Source organism: Ascidiella aspersa, chromosome 8 (genome assembly GCF_963924565.1).
Source record: "Ascidiella aspersa chromosome 8, kaAscAspe10.2, whole genome shotgun sequence".
Classification (NCBI taxonomy): Eukaryota; Metazoa; Chordata; class Ascidiacea; order Phlebobranchia; family Ascidiidae; genus Ascidiella; species Ascidiella aspersa.
This window is the reverse complement of record NC_139454.1, coordinates 19017478-19032202: the sequence shown is the minus strand read 5'-3', so window position 1 is coordinate 19032202 and position 14725 is coordinate 19017478. Positions and strand designations below refer to the sequence as shown.

Here is a 14725-nt window from a genome sequence, read left to right as displayed (position 1 = left end):
GTTTATTATTAGTCACGTCATATATAAGATTTGTAAAAAAAAATTTGAACTTCCCCACAAATTGCTCCACAATAAATTGAACTTCCCCACAAATTGCCCCACAATAAACTTGAACTTCCACACTATAAAATTTGAACTTTCCCTCAAACAAAAACATTGATCTACCCAGGGCCCATACTAACTCAGTATTAAAGTATTAGTGGTGATATAAAAAGCAAATATTTCATCAACCGTCAAATATTTCATCAACCGTTTGTCAATATCTAAGGCTAAGAGCTATAACCAAATTGTTTGCACACTGGTTGGCTGATGAACGTACAAAAAATGACCTTAAACAAAATTTGGTAAGCAACATATGTATGTTTCATTTAACTCTTTATATCAGTGACTATAGTGTAGTGGTTCTTAAACTGTTTTAAACTGCGTATATAGGCAACATTTATATTTACGTCCAAACAAACTGATTTTAGGTTTCCGAGTATTGTATTTGATCATAAAAAACTGCTACAATTGATCGCAGAAATTATTACAGTTTCAAAAAACAATATTATACAAAAAACAAGTCGACAAAGTTAAAAATAGACAAAACATATTTTTCTTTAGAAATGGCATTAGTTGTACAATCTTGACAACAGTAATGTTATGCATACTTTTGTTTTATACTAAAGTAGTTTTGTTGTGTTCACAATAGCGGGAAATTTTAGGCCAGGAAATTACGATTGATTTACAAATGATGGAGTTATCAGACTCCCAGGTATTGACAGTCGTTGGTCTTCCCTGAGGCTGATTGATCTGAGAAATATAATCAAAACTAATAAACAGTAAAATAAATGAACTATAGTTATCGTCATCATTAGATATTAATAATCTGACAGACGAATTCCAGATTATATAGAACACAAGAGATTCAAATTAGAAAGTAGAGAAATCAGGTGGCACTGTATAAAGACAAATTGTATTTGATTCTCGACAAGCTTTCGCACAACCGTGCTTCATCAGGTCAAAGTATATGAAGCACGGTTGTGCGAAAGCTTGTCGAGAATCAAATACAATTTGTCTTTATACAGTGCCACCTGATTTCTCTATTTAGAATTTGGACAAATACGGCCATATACAAAAATTAGAAAGTATATCATTTGTTGCTAAAAAGTAAAATGACATGTTTAGGAAGAGATTAAAACATAATATGACTTTAATCATTAAATCAAGTATTTTCTAAAATTAATATACTGTATATATTTTTTAAGATTTTTTACCGCTTTAGGTAAATCGTACAATGCTTTTTCAGAAGGTGGTATTCCGTTAACGTTTATAATATTGTATAAAGTTTTAATCAAACCACTGAAAATATTTAGAAAATGTCTAAGATAAATAAATTAAGTTTAACTAGCACTTTGCGACTCCAACACACGGTAAAAAATACATTAGAGCGACGTTGTCGATTTTTTTGGTTATCATGTATTTTGCAGCATCGTATGTAATCTTATCGGAACAGTTAAATACAGGTTATATTTGTTTTGATAAAAATGTAAAAAACACTTGCATTTACTGAGTACCATTACTACTAATTTCGTGCTTTTTTCACTCATTTTTTTTCACGACATTACGTTTTCATAAATGAAAACTCAACTAGATATTTCTGGTTTTCTAATTCAATGAATAAGAGCAACATGCGGCTAATATTCTTGTCCAACGGAATTTTTAATCTCAAAAGATAGCGGACGAAAAAAAGTTAGCGGACGAAAAAGGAACAAAATGCAATAGAATACGAATTCGGTTTGGCAGATCTAGCTACCGCTAGGTGATGTATAGTCACTACACACCTGTCCCCTGGTGTAGGCAGTCTGCTAATTGATGTTATAAGAAATGTTGCGTATATTGTTCAATGAAACGTATATTGCGGAAGTAAACAGAATATGGGTGAAAACCCACGTTTTTGTGCTTACTTTGTCAAACAAAATGATGTACAAGTACATTTTACCGTATATATAGCTGCAAAACTGCAGTTCAAAAAGGTTCACCATTCAAGGCCATAAGAGATTCAGCGATGCACAGCGAAGAGACAGGGTGAACAATAGGCGTTTTAAGGAGAGAAAACGATTCTGGCCTTTTTCTGTTGCTGGTACAATGCAGAAGCAACCCGCACCCTTGATATTCAAAGTTGTGGCCTTGAACTGCCGACCTTTAAAGCCTTTAGTGTTGTGTATTATTTAGTTTGCTGCGGTTGCCTAAAACTCCAAATAAAGTAAGTGAAGCAACATAAAAATAATCTCGCTTGAGATTCGGCATTTGAGTGGACTGACAGAGCTTTGGTTTGCATTGATCCATTCATTTCCGTCTGAAATTTCAAAGCATCATTGAATTGTGCATAACAGCAGTTTTTCAACTGCCGACGAACTGGGTTCGCTACGGAGAACAACAAAAACTTGTAATGAAGATCCGGACGGTTTTGTTGTGGTCAATCTTATTGGTTTGCATCTCGCTAAGTGAAGGTAAGTAATAACAAATGTGGTTTTACGAATACAGCACCAAAGTGATTGTGTTTCAAAACATCGGCTACAAACGTAAACTATTAAAATACGTTTTTATTTGACATAATTCGATAAATACCTGCTGACAAATTCTCGGATTTCTTTAATACAAGAAGTATACTTATGAATGGCTGTTAATTTGTCATATGTATTATCGTACTTTTGTACGTTTTAGGCAGGAAGTACAACCGAGACAAGTTCTTTTATCGGTGCCTTCAAACCTACTGCAGCCGTAGATGGCTTCAGACTGGATACCCTTGCCGTTACGCCCGACGTAAGAGAAGTTCTGTTTTGCTAACGTTGCTTTAACCTTTAAATCAACCATGATAGTTTGACTTGGTTGGGTCGACGACTGAGGAAGTGCACGCAGTTAAATTAATCGACATTGGTTCTGGCCAAGATTTCTCCGAAATTTAACAAATTGGTGAAAACACACAAACGAAACACCTGACCCGTATTTAATAAATTTGAATTTATTAAAGCAACTGTATTATTTCTTCTTCGTTCACTTCAAGCTTAGTAAAACAATTAAAAGGGGGAATTCTCTCGCCAAAGTTTCGCTGTAGTACATACGCTTAGTATTCAGGTCGCGAAAAAGATTGATAAACACTGTCTTACGCTAAAAGAAGCTTGCTAAATCGCTTTTTTGGTTGCCGAATTTGCCATTTTAACTACATAATATAGGCTTCTTAAAATAAAAGTTTTATGTGAACCAAGATAAAGGCATTTCCCCGCTCCCCACACAATATAAACACAGCATCAAAAGTATTTTATTGCCGTTTCAATAATATGTTTTCTTGTAAATTAAGCTATGTAATTTAAAAAAAAAACTTTGCCAGTTTCAAATGTGTTTCATCACACCGTTTTGCATGATACATGGTATAGCATAGTCTTGACAAAAAATATATAAACTAGTTCGTTAATGCAAACTTTTCGCCTTGTGAACATTTGTAATTTAACACACGTCCCAGTTTGACTGGAGATCGTGAGTTCGAACCTCGCCGCAAGCTATTGCTTTTCCAGCCTGGCCTTGCTTGTCCGAAAACTTTGACCAAACTGACTGATTTACGTAGCCTTTCCAACAGCATCCGGTGGAGAATATGTGACGTTATGGTTGGCTTGTGTGACTATATACAAGGGCTTAATCACAGAGTACAATTTGTATATGTTATTTGCAGCAATATAGCTGTGAGATCAGCTTTAATCGTCCAAATTAAACGTTTTCTCATATACCAGCTAAATAAATGCGATTATTTTTTATAGTACGTCATTTCTTTGCTGAATTTGCACAAGCTTTTTGACATCACACTATGACGTAATTTTTTGACCTAATTTTTTTTTATGATTTTATATTTTTGAGCAGCTCCTCCTTACAAAGTTTACAGAATTAAGTTTCGTAAAATTCTACCTGTTAAAACCGAGATCAACTGTTTGCCGAGGGTGAAGTTTGTAAAACATAAAAAATACGGCAAAAACAAGTCGGTTACTTCATATACTTAATTTCGTTTTAAATAGCGGTGCCGGTCATAAGCTGCTTCCTAAACATTTAAAGTTTTTGTTAACCAATAGAACAGAAAACTGGATTTATTTACCCAAATGCAAAACCTTAATAACCGGTATTACTATACATGTATACGTGGTGGGCTTTAGCACCGGTTGCTGCAAATGCGTCACGGTGAGTCGTATGTTTGGTGTACGCTTAGCAATGTGTACAAATAGCAGTACAAAAGACAAATTCATATATTTGTTGATGCACTCTTAGAATATGTCATTTACCTTGAAGGGTCAACCCTTTGCCACTTAAAAATACAATGATGTATAATATCAAGGCCCGCGAGTCGGATCGGATCCGGTCCGGTCAGCAGCCAATGTAAAATTCATCAAGCCCGCGACTTCTTTTGCAAATTAGGCACGATGACAAGTCAAATATATAATTCAGCTTTTTTACTCTGCTTAAATACAAAAATATCTTAATGCGTAAAACAGCCTTATTTTCCTGTGAAGTTTGCGTTTAGAGTAGCTTTTCCCAGCCCAAAATCTTGGCAACACTCTTAGTGGAAATAATGCGTAGCATGGAACTCTTCAAAATAAAAGTTTCGCCAACTTTTTTCGCTTTTTTGCGGATTCATTCCATCGTTTATGATGGACATATAATAGCAACAACCTGAACAATATTTGTATTTTTTCAGCGTACACAATGCGTCACGTCTCCTTCCGAAATAAAGCTTTACCAAATTAAACCTCAAAAAACTCTATTTTCGTCGCACTTCGGGCAGCGATGCCTTTTTAAGTATAATTTGACTTATTTTCCTTTGCGTAAAAATCCAGGATCTGTCCTTAATTGAGAGTTATCATAATAAAATGCTTTAAAAGCCACACGTTTTATCGCCAAATTGTTAGTAGGAATTTATTACAGAGAACAAATTTTCCGACCCTTGTTCAAGGCATTAGACGACACGCGTTTTATTATAGTTTAAACGGACTTTGAATACACATCTTAAAGGTCTGCCAGGTAACGAGCGGCGTATATAAAATTCGCTTGTACCCACAATGTGTAGGGACGCCTGGTAGTTTGGCGCGCTGATTCAAAGCAGCACAATTAGTGGTTATCTAATGTGTCATATCACGAAAGTTTATCAAGCAGATCCTGACACATCCGCGCAATTTGTCGCCAAACGCAGGTTGTAGTTGACCTTTTTTCTCAAATTTTTTTGATTGTAGGTGTGAACGTTTAATCAGTTGCAAAAATCGATAGACCTTATCGTGTTTTTCAGTCGTATTGATTTAATGGTATTGCATTTGTTTTTTGCAGATCCCCTGCCCTGCTATCATTGCCAATACGAAGTTTGTCGCCAGGCCAGATCGTGCCAAGTGATATTTGGCAACGGAATATCCTGCTGACCGAATAATTGTTCAATAACTCGGGTTCAAACCGTAAATTGCCTTTTCGCACGAATAGATAAGAAATTTCGTAATGTAAAAAAAATAGATCGTCAATAGCTTGTTTAACTCTGAATGACTCAACACGATTTAACATTAAAGTTGCGGACTTTTTCGCAGCGTCGTTTTGTTTATTGGCAATTGCAATGAGGCGAACCCAAAACGCAGTTTTATAATGCTTTGCTGCGTGCATATTCCAGGGTTACAATTTTTTTTAAGAAGAAAAAAATAAGCACTCAAATGCAAGGTAATCGCGCGCAGCGTTAAAAAATACGTTTTTTGGTTTAATTGGCAAAATTTGAATTAAAAAGAGACGCCATGGCTGCGGCTAGGGTTAACCAAAGATTTTTTATATTGGGTCAAATTTAATTGTAACGCCTGAGCATCGGGGGCGGGATAACTGCTAGAATTTACGATTGCGGGTCAGGTAAAATATTTTTAGTAATATAAATAAAAAAACAGCTCCTCTAGTAATTTCAATTCTTTACCAACCTATGCGAGTTTCGGTAACCTATGCAAGCCGCCTTCGTCTGGGTGAATGACGCTCGTTCGTTCAGTGTCATTCACCCTAACGAAGGCGGCCTTCATATAGGTTCCTGAAACGTTGGTACAAGATTAAGCTTACAAGAGGAGCTGTTTGTTAAATTTATATAATATTTTTTGTCGAACTTTATTAACTTAATTATCGTCAAAGGAAGGAAATATAAGAGAAATCATGTACAATAAAAACTGTGGTGAGGCATAATGCAATGGCAGTAGATCCAATGTCGGATGAGTCGAAACAAAATAAGGTTAACCACTGAACGTTACTCAACTTTTCAACCCTAGAGAAAATTTATACTAATAACCTGTAAAATATACCTTTACACGTATAAATGTCACCTGATTTTACTTGTTTTTTTTTTCAAAATATCAATTGAAAATGCCGCGTAAAGCAAAAATGCTTTTGTCAAGAAACCTTTTGTCTCCACCCAGGCTAATTTCGTCAACATTTTTTCTACCTTTTTAGTTGCTTGTTGAATAAAATTGGCTCATCAATTGTTTAGAATCTTAGCGCCCCTCTTTTCCCGAAGTAAATGTTAATCAACGTATGTTTTCTTTGACTCATATGGGTGACCAAACTGCAGCTCGTGAGCCGCATGTGGCTCTTCAACCAGTTGTATGCAGCTCTTACCTTCATGTTATGTTTGAGTTTTTTAGTATATCCACAGTATCAATTATCGGTTGCCGAATTTTTTTCCTATTTTTAGCACTATAATGCAAAAAAAAAATGTTGCCTCGAGGGAAATAATTCTGAAATTTATACATGTCTTCGTTTTTGACAAATTTTGTCAGCTTAAACACGCCGTGCACCTCATGGCAGTTGCTAAATTCTAAAGGGCTGAGGAATTTGTCGCCCAATTGCTTTTAACGTGTTTACGCTTGACTTCCGTTACATATCTTGCCGGAGACTTTATGTGATGGTGTCACGTTTTTCCCATGCCCCTTCAAACGAAATTCTATCCCTGTAGTGATCATATTGTTTTTGTATAACAATTTGTTTAAATGTGTGAATAAAAATTTCCTAATTGTATCCTACGCAATATTGTTAGTGTGCAACATCTCTAATAAATCTACCCAAAAAGTAAGTGTTTAAGTGAGACAGTAAGGTGATTTTTATTCTGCCCACGTTCGAGTTGGGACTCTTGGCAGTTAACCAAAAATAAATCTGACTCTTTGTCTCTGATTTATTTACCGGCCCTGATTTAGTTCATCAGAATGTTCAAAGATATATGGTAAAATTATTAAACCAGAAAATTGTGCTTATTGGAAAATAGAATAGACATAAAGCTATATAGTTTTCTCCTCAGTTGTTCGCCCCGTTTTATCAGTTAAAAACATAGGTTTCAAATATATTTTCTATTGTGTTGTGTCGTTCAGTTTACGAATATATGAGCTGCCATTAAGCCCAAAACGTTAGAACTTGTCTCATATCACGAATTTTTTGTTTCAAATTTTCATTTTTTGTTGCCGATTGTTTTTTGGTTGTTGTGATTAATCAAGTATAGTATACGTTCTGTGTCTGTATGTAAAACATAGAAAATATCAAAAATACTTTCAGAAGTATTTTTTTGCAACAGAAATGAATATCGGACCAGCCAAGCTATGGTGATGGATTAATCAATGATACCCAAGCCACGCTTAGAATGCAACCGCATAACCCACATGGCCCACTTTGAGGCCTTCTCGCTGTGTTTTTGCAGCCAAGGCGGTTTAGCAAGCCTACGCTGAGCCCTAACTGCACTTCTGCTCACTTAACTTTGCAAGCACCTTAACGAGGAATTTACGAGGTGCTCAGCCGTACTATCTTTATATCCGTTGCTAACATAGGATTATATAACGCAGTGCGGCTGCTGAAACCCAGGTCGAAAATTCCACGCCTCGAGATACCTCTGATGTTTGATCAAGCATAACCAAATTTACAAAGAAAAAAAAAATGAATTTTTTATTTGGCGGTGTTTTGGTATTTGTGTTATGGAGGGCTGTTTGAAAATTGTATTACTGTGTAATGTTTGATTTATTTTGGATATACTATGCTAGAAGAAATGCCCGGCGTTCCCCTGGTTCGTTAGGGTATTTAACAGTTTTAGTATAATGTCGTCTTTAACGTGGTATGAAATATGTAAAGTATTTATTACAGTGGTTTTGCTACGTGTTCACAAACAAATTGAACACCTAAATTAATTAATTAAACACCTAAATTAATTAATTTTGTGTTATTGCGCGGGTAGAGCAATTCGTCGATTTAATTGCAAAATTACTGAGTTTTTGTACGTTCGCTCGCCTCGTTTCAAACTTAAAATGAAACCTTCAATCTCGTAATCTACAACTGTCAGTCTTGCGAGCGGCGGTCTCATGTCCTGCACAACAAGCCACTTGTTGCTACGTATTGGCTATATATGTCGTTTCTAAGCGGCTTTGCGGCATTTTCTAGAGAAGTCTTTTGGGCAGTCTTAGCCGACAGTCGCTGCAATAGGCGGTGACTGTCTGTCTCACATTAACTTGAAAATAAATATACGTTCACTAATGCTATTTGATAACGTTACTGCACATTGTACCAATATACTTTTGATTGGTATTTCAGTTTTTGACAGGTAGCATATCAGGTGGTTTTGACCGGTACCATATCTAACCAGAAACCTTCGCCAGACCAACAAGAACTTACGCGGTTGCGACCCCGGTCAGGAGCCAGGCCCCAGTGCACAAGTCGCGGTGTGGCGTAACAGGTTTAAACTGTGATATTTTGCGGGATCATCCCAGATTTGCGTATTTTAAAGCTGTGGCCACCTAATCACTGTTTTATAATTATTATGCTATACCATTCTCGATTACTTTTTCTGAAGCCACTTATTATAGTCGTTAATATCAATACACACATAAACACTGTTCATATCGCCAGTAAATTTTTTTGCCCTTGAATTTCCATTTCGTCGCGCTACACGCTCAGATAGGAATAGCATATAGCTTGTGATAATTTTGTTCAAAATCTTGCGGAACATTCTGCAATATATACGACAGAAATGCTATTGTTCATTGCATTCACAAGGGCGGCGAACTTTTCGACAAGGATTTAACGCCAAATCTTTTGAACAGCCTTGTTCCCTATACTATATGATCTGCAACAATACGTTCCAATTACAATATTAATCGGAGGGAAACTGCCCAGATTTTAATTAAAGGCTTAAAAATCAACCATAAGAGAATAAGTTTAGTTAATGTTAGCTAGTTATGTAAGCGTTTGTTTCAAATATAAAATATTTGGTGCTTTTGTGTGACAGTGTCCCTGCCCAAAACCTTTACCAGCCTTTGAATTATCATTGTTCGGTTTTGTCTATTTAAAACTGTTGTGCGGGTTACTTTTTGGTCCAGTGAAAACCTAGAGAAGATTGGTACAGAACCACCCAGGATAAATGCATTTATTTTATTACTGAAAATTCAAAAGCTCTTGGTTATATAGAAATGTTCTTGGTTATATAGAAATGTACAAAGATTTCCACTCCAGCAAACAACACTCCAGGTTGAGCGGTAATCTAAAAATAACACAATTTAAATTATGTATCAAAATTGCAAAAACTGTTCTTTCATCAAAATATAAACAGTTCCTTACCAAATTAGTTGCCGTTATCCTTTCCTGTATCATACCACGACCGGATATATGCATCAGACGATGTGGTATCGTACCAAGATCTTGGGTACGCATCGAGTGACTTAGAATCGTACCAAGCTCTGTCGGAAACATCTTGAGATTTCTCATCGTACCAAGATCTTGGATGCTCATCGAGTGACTTAGAATCGTACCAAGCTCTGTCGGAAACATCTTGAGACTTTACATCGTACCAAGATCTTGGATGCGCATCGAGTGACTTAGAATCGTACCAAGCTCTGTCGGAAACATCTTGAGATTTCTCATCGTACCAAGATCTTGGATGCTCATCGAGTGACTTAGAATCGTACCAAGATCTTGGATGCGCATCGAGTGACTTAGAATCGTACCAAGCTCTGTCGGAAACATCTTGAGATTTCTCATCGTACCAAGATCTTGGATGCGCATCGAGTGACTTAGAATCGTACCAAGCTCTGTCGGAAACATCTTGAGATTTCTCATCGTACCAAGATCTTGGGTACGCATCGAGTGACTTAGAATCGTACCAAGCTCTGTCGGAAACATCTTGAGATTTCTCATCGTACCAAGATCTTGGATGCGCATCGAGTGACTTAGAATCGTACCAAGCTCTGTCGGAAACATCTTGAGATTTCTCATCGTACCAAGATCTTGGATGCGCATCGAGTGACTTAGAATCGTACCAAGCTCTGTCGGAAACATCTTGAGACTTTACATCGTACCAAGATCGTGGATGTTCATCGGGTGACATAGAATCATACCAAGCTCTGTCGGAAACATCTTGAGATTTCTCATCGTACCAAGATCTTGGATGCTCATCGAGTGACTTAGAATCGTACCAAGCTCTGTCGGAAACATCTTGAGACTTTACATCGTACCAAGATCTTGGATGCGCATCGAGTGACTTAGAATCGTACCAAGCTCTGTCGGAAACATCTTGAGATTTCTCATCGTACCAAGATCTTGGATGCTCATCGAGTGACTTAGAATCGTACCAAGATCTTGGATGCGCATCGAGTGACTTAGAATCGTACCAAGCTCTGTCGGAAACATCTTGAGATTTCTCATCGTACCAAGATCTTGGGTACGCATCGAGTGACTTAGAATCGTACCAAGCTCTGTCGGAAACATCTTGAGATTTCTCATCGTACCAAGATCTTGGATGCGCATCGAGTGACTTAGAATCGTACCAAGCTCTGTCGGAAACATCTTGAGATTTCTCATCGTACCAAGATCTTGGGTACGCATCGAGTGACTTAGAATCGTACCAAGCTCTGTCGGAAACATCTTGAGATTTCTCATCGTACCAAGATCTTGGATGCTCATCGAGTGACTTAGAATCGTACCAAGATCTTGGATGCGCATCGAGTGACTTAGAATCGTACCAAGCTCTGTCGGAAACATCTTGAGATTTCTCATCGTACCAAGATCTTGGATGCGCATCGAGTGACTTAGAATCGTACCAAGCTCTGTCGGAAACTTCTTTAGATTTCTCATCGTACCAAGATCTTGGATGCGCATCGAGTGACTTAGAATCGTACCAAGCTCTGTCAGAAACATCTTGAGATTTGTCATCGTACCAAGATCTTGGATGCGAATCGAGTGACTTGGAATCGTACCAAGCTCTGCCAGAAACATGTTTTTTTTTAACTAACGCCTTTCCATTGCAAAGGTGGAAAAGGACTTGAAACAATATGATATAAACTCCTTTAGACAACATTTTCATGATTGCTGTTCAACTATGGAAGCGACCCTTTTTATATTTTTGTTTGAATAGGCGAGTCGGACAAGCGGAAGTCTATTTATATTGCCACAATCAACTTTTTCACTTGTTTCGCGAAATGACTTCCCAAATGCCCATTTAGATTTTGTAACATGATATCCATTTCTATGAACAGATGTAACAAAACTCCCGGACTTCGTTCCTATACCGAAATACACCATAGATAGTCAATTCATGTAGGCCACGCACAATTATGGGATTTCAGCTTTTATTTTTAACCTTTATTGTAATTTTAGATTTAAGGTTTCGCGTAAAAACGACGACAGCGCGTACCATGACATAATTATTTGGTTTTACATGATTACGTACATGATTAGCGCTTACGAGAAAATATAAAGCGAATATAAAATTATTTGCTTAACATTGATCTGGCTTAAACTGTTCATAGCCGCAAAACTCACACTTAACTTAACTTACATCATATATATTTATAGAGATTGTATTAGGATTTGTTAAACGTTTTGCCGGTTTGCCAGTGGTATTGTACACTTTCCATAAAAAGGATTTATGAATTAACGAAATAGTCTAATGTGAGCAAATAAATAATAAATTTATCGCAAATAATGAACATTTAATAGAATAAAATTCAGTTGTTTTGCAAACGGTTACTTTTAATACTCAGTGAATAAATAAATTTAAAAAATGTTTCCTGCGGAATCTACAGTTCCGAAAATAATAAAATGAAAATCAATTAACCGCATGTTGTTCAAATTTAATTTAGTCGAAAGAGATACCACAAAATTCATACAAACTTACCAAAAAATCTAGGCTACAGTACAAAAAACAGCAGCGCGAACATTTAGCAGGTCATCGTGTCATTATCGATTCCTTTTGATTACAATGGACACGTCTTTCAGCTTTAATGAAATTCGCGACAGCAAATAAATTAAAATGTTAATAAAAAAAAACTTTCTATTTATGTTAATAAAAAACGGTTAGACAACATGGATGGTGCTTTATGACGTCTCTCACAACAGTTCTCAGGTGTAACGCCATGAAGCAATACGCGGTGTCTAGAGGTTGTGCTTTATATTCTCCTGCAATGCAAAGGCGAATCAAACAGGCTCAGATACAAAGCAACACTGCGAGAAAAGAATCAAAATATGTGAATTACAATTCGAGGCAGCACGTTCTGCCTGTTGAGTGGTAATCTCTTGTTTCTGATGTTATTTTAATGCTTTTATTTTAGGTTTTCGCGTTTTCTTCCTTATAATAATCTCTTATAGCGGTCATGTTCAAATAGCTGATCGCGATCCGGTTCCGGATCTTCTCAGCGTTTTGTTCGGATCTACTAATGTAGTCTTGAAAAAATAAACTTTCTACAGTGTTTTCATGTGAATACCAATTATCGGTGTTGATGGATTTTGCAAAAAAATCAAGTTTAAAACGAGACTCCCAAATACTAATGTGATCGTTTGAGGATATCGATCAGCGACCTAAAGTTTGAAACATGGGTCGATCGGCAACCTACAGCCTCCCGGCCGGATGCGCCCCGCTCCCCCTCCAAACTAGATACGAGTCCATTTTAAATACTTTTTGACTATTTTAACTACGTAAGTTTAAAAAATTTCCCCGCTTCGCGCGAATCATCTTTCTTCGTCCGGCTTGTTTACGTTTTGATGCGGTCCTTTGAAATAGATCAGCGTTTCGTTACCGTTAATGGAAATAGCATTAAAAATATTGGACATATATTTTTAAACATTTTGTATTTTCGGCAATGTAATAAAAACTTGCAAGAAATTTAAAAGAAATGCCGGTATACCTAAGAAAAATTCGCGCTCGCTCGCTCGCCACGTGCGCCCTGACTTCAAGGTTAGCAAACACTAAACAAAGATTAACTATTAAAGTTATCGCGTTTCTTCAAAGAAGTTTTATTACACTTTTAATTATTAGTAAGGATGACGAAGTTTGGGCTCGAATTTTAAACCAAACAACGCGTTTTCTCTCGCTTTGCGCCAACACTTTGGTCCGCCTGATTAAAAGTTGTTCTAACATTTTAATAACACAATTCTGAGTTAACATTTTGTGCGGCCCACAAAGACCTTTCTGAGTTTGGTGTTGAACCGCGACTAGAAAAAGGTTGCCGGCCCCTGGTCTTAACCAACTCATCATTTTTCTCACTGAAACAATCTTGGTGCTGTAGCACACTTCCCTTTGACTTTTACAAAGTTAACAATATGTTGTAGGGTACCTTTACATAAATAAAGCACCATAAAAATTCAAGCGTGTCCAATATGTTTACTATTCGCATTTGGTGGATCATCATGTTGTCGGGTTTGGCTGTGGTGGATCGTGGCAGGAATCATTTGACACCCCTGTCTTATAGTGTTTCCGTTACAAATGCAATTTGACAATCCTAGGAATATTCGTTGCACCTATTCTTTAGTTTCTATGTAAAAAAGTCGAATTGCAGAGCAGGACAGAACAACAGGTAACGTCCCGAGGTTTACTTACTCCGAAACGAAGCTGCTGTTTTTTGCACGTTGTACGCATGATGGCGTTACTCTGCAGCTGTGAAATCAATCAATTCCAGCTAGCCTTCAATGGCCCGTGGCGCACAAATTGCAACGTCAAAATCGCTTTCAATTAAATTATAAATAGGACACCACCCACGCCAATGCGCTCCAAATACAATTTTAAATCACACACATTACTGCATTTGTTCCTCTTTTGTTTCACTCCTACAAGAGTATAGTCATTTTTTAATTATACACCATAGGCTGGTGTATGGGAGTACCTGGGTATCAACCACCACCCTCTACAAGTTTATTTTTTGATAATTATTTAACTTTATTAATTTTTATATTTTCTTGTCTTTTTCTAGGTTTTGCTGAGTAATTTTCTTTTTTCGGCGCGACTTTACACGATTTTTTTTTGTATTTTTAAACCTGTTAACGGAAATGTTATTTTAAGTTTCCGAGATTACATGTCGGGCCTATTAACATCAAATAGGGGCATGATTTGGACTCGTCTTCTGTTTCATAAAGTTTGCTCAAGAACACCAGGTTTATTTCGATTTCTTTTGTGACGTCAAATTATGACGTTATATCTGAGTTGTTTCTGGCCGTGTCCCGGATCCGCCCATAATTAAGTAACTTTTAAGTAATACTGGAGCACTGCGCTTTAATTGTCAGCTAGGGCGTTGCTTTTAAAATAATAACTTATATATTAAATTTAGATATTTGTATAACTAGTGTGTTTTATTAGGCAGAGATGATCGCCTATAGTTAGCTGCAGATCCAACATGAAACATTGGCCCCTGAAGTAAAAAGAATTGTTAAATATTTTGATAACATTGATGTAGGTTAT

General features: G+C 36.7%; 1 long non-coding RNA gene across 1 annotated transcript; it reads left to right on the top strand.

Moving 5' to 3' along the window:
* The first annotated feature begins 2181 nt into the window (after positions 1-2181).
* On the top strand, positions 2182-7038 carry LOC146136712 (uncharacterized). Its single transcript, XR_014501593.1, has 3 exons — positions 2182-2492; positions 2707-2805; positions 5344-7038. It is a non-coding gene; the product is annotated as an uncharacterized LOC146136712 (long non-coding RNA).
* The last annotated feature ends 7687 nt before the right edge of the window (positions 7039-14725 follow it).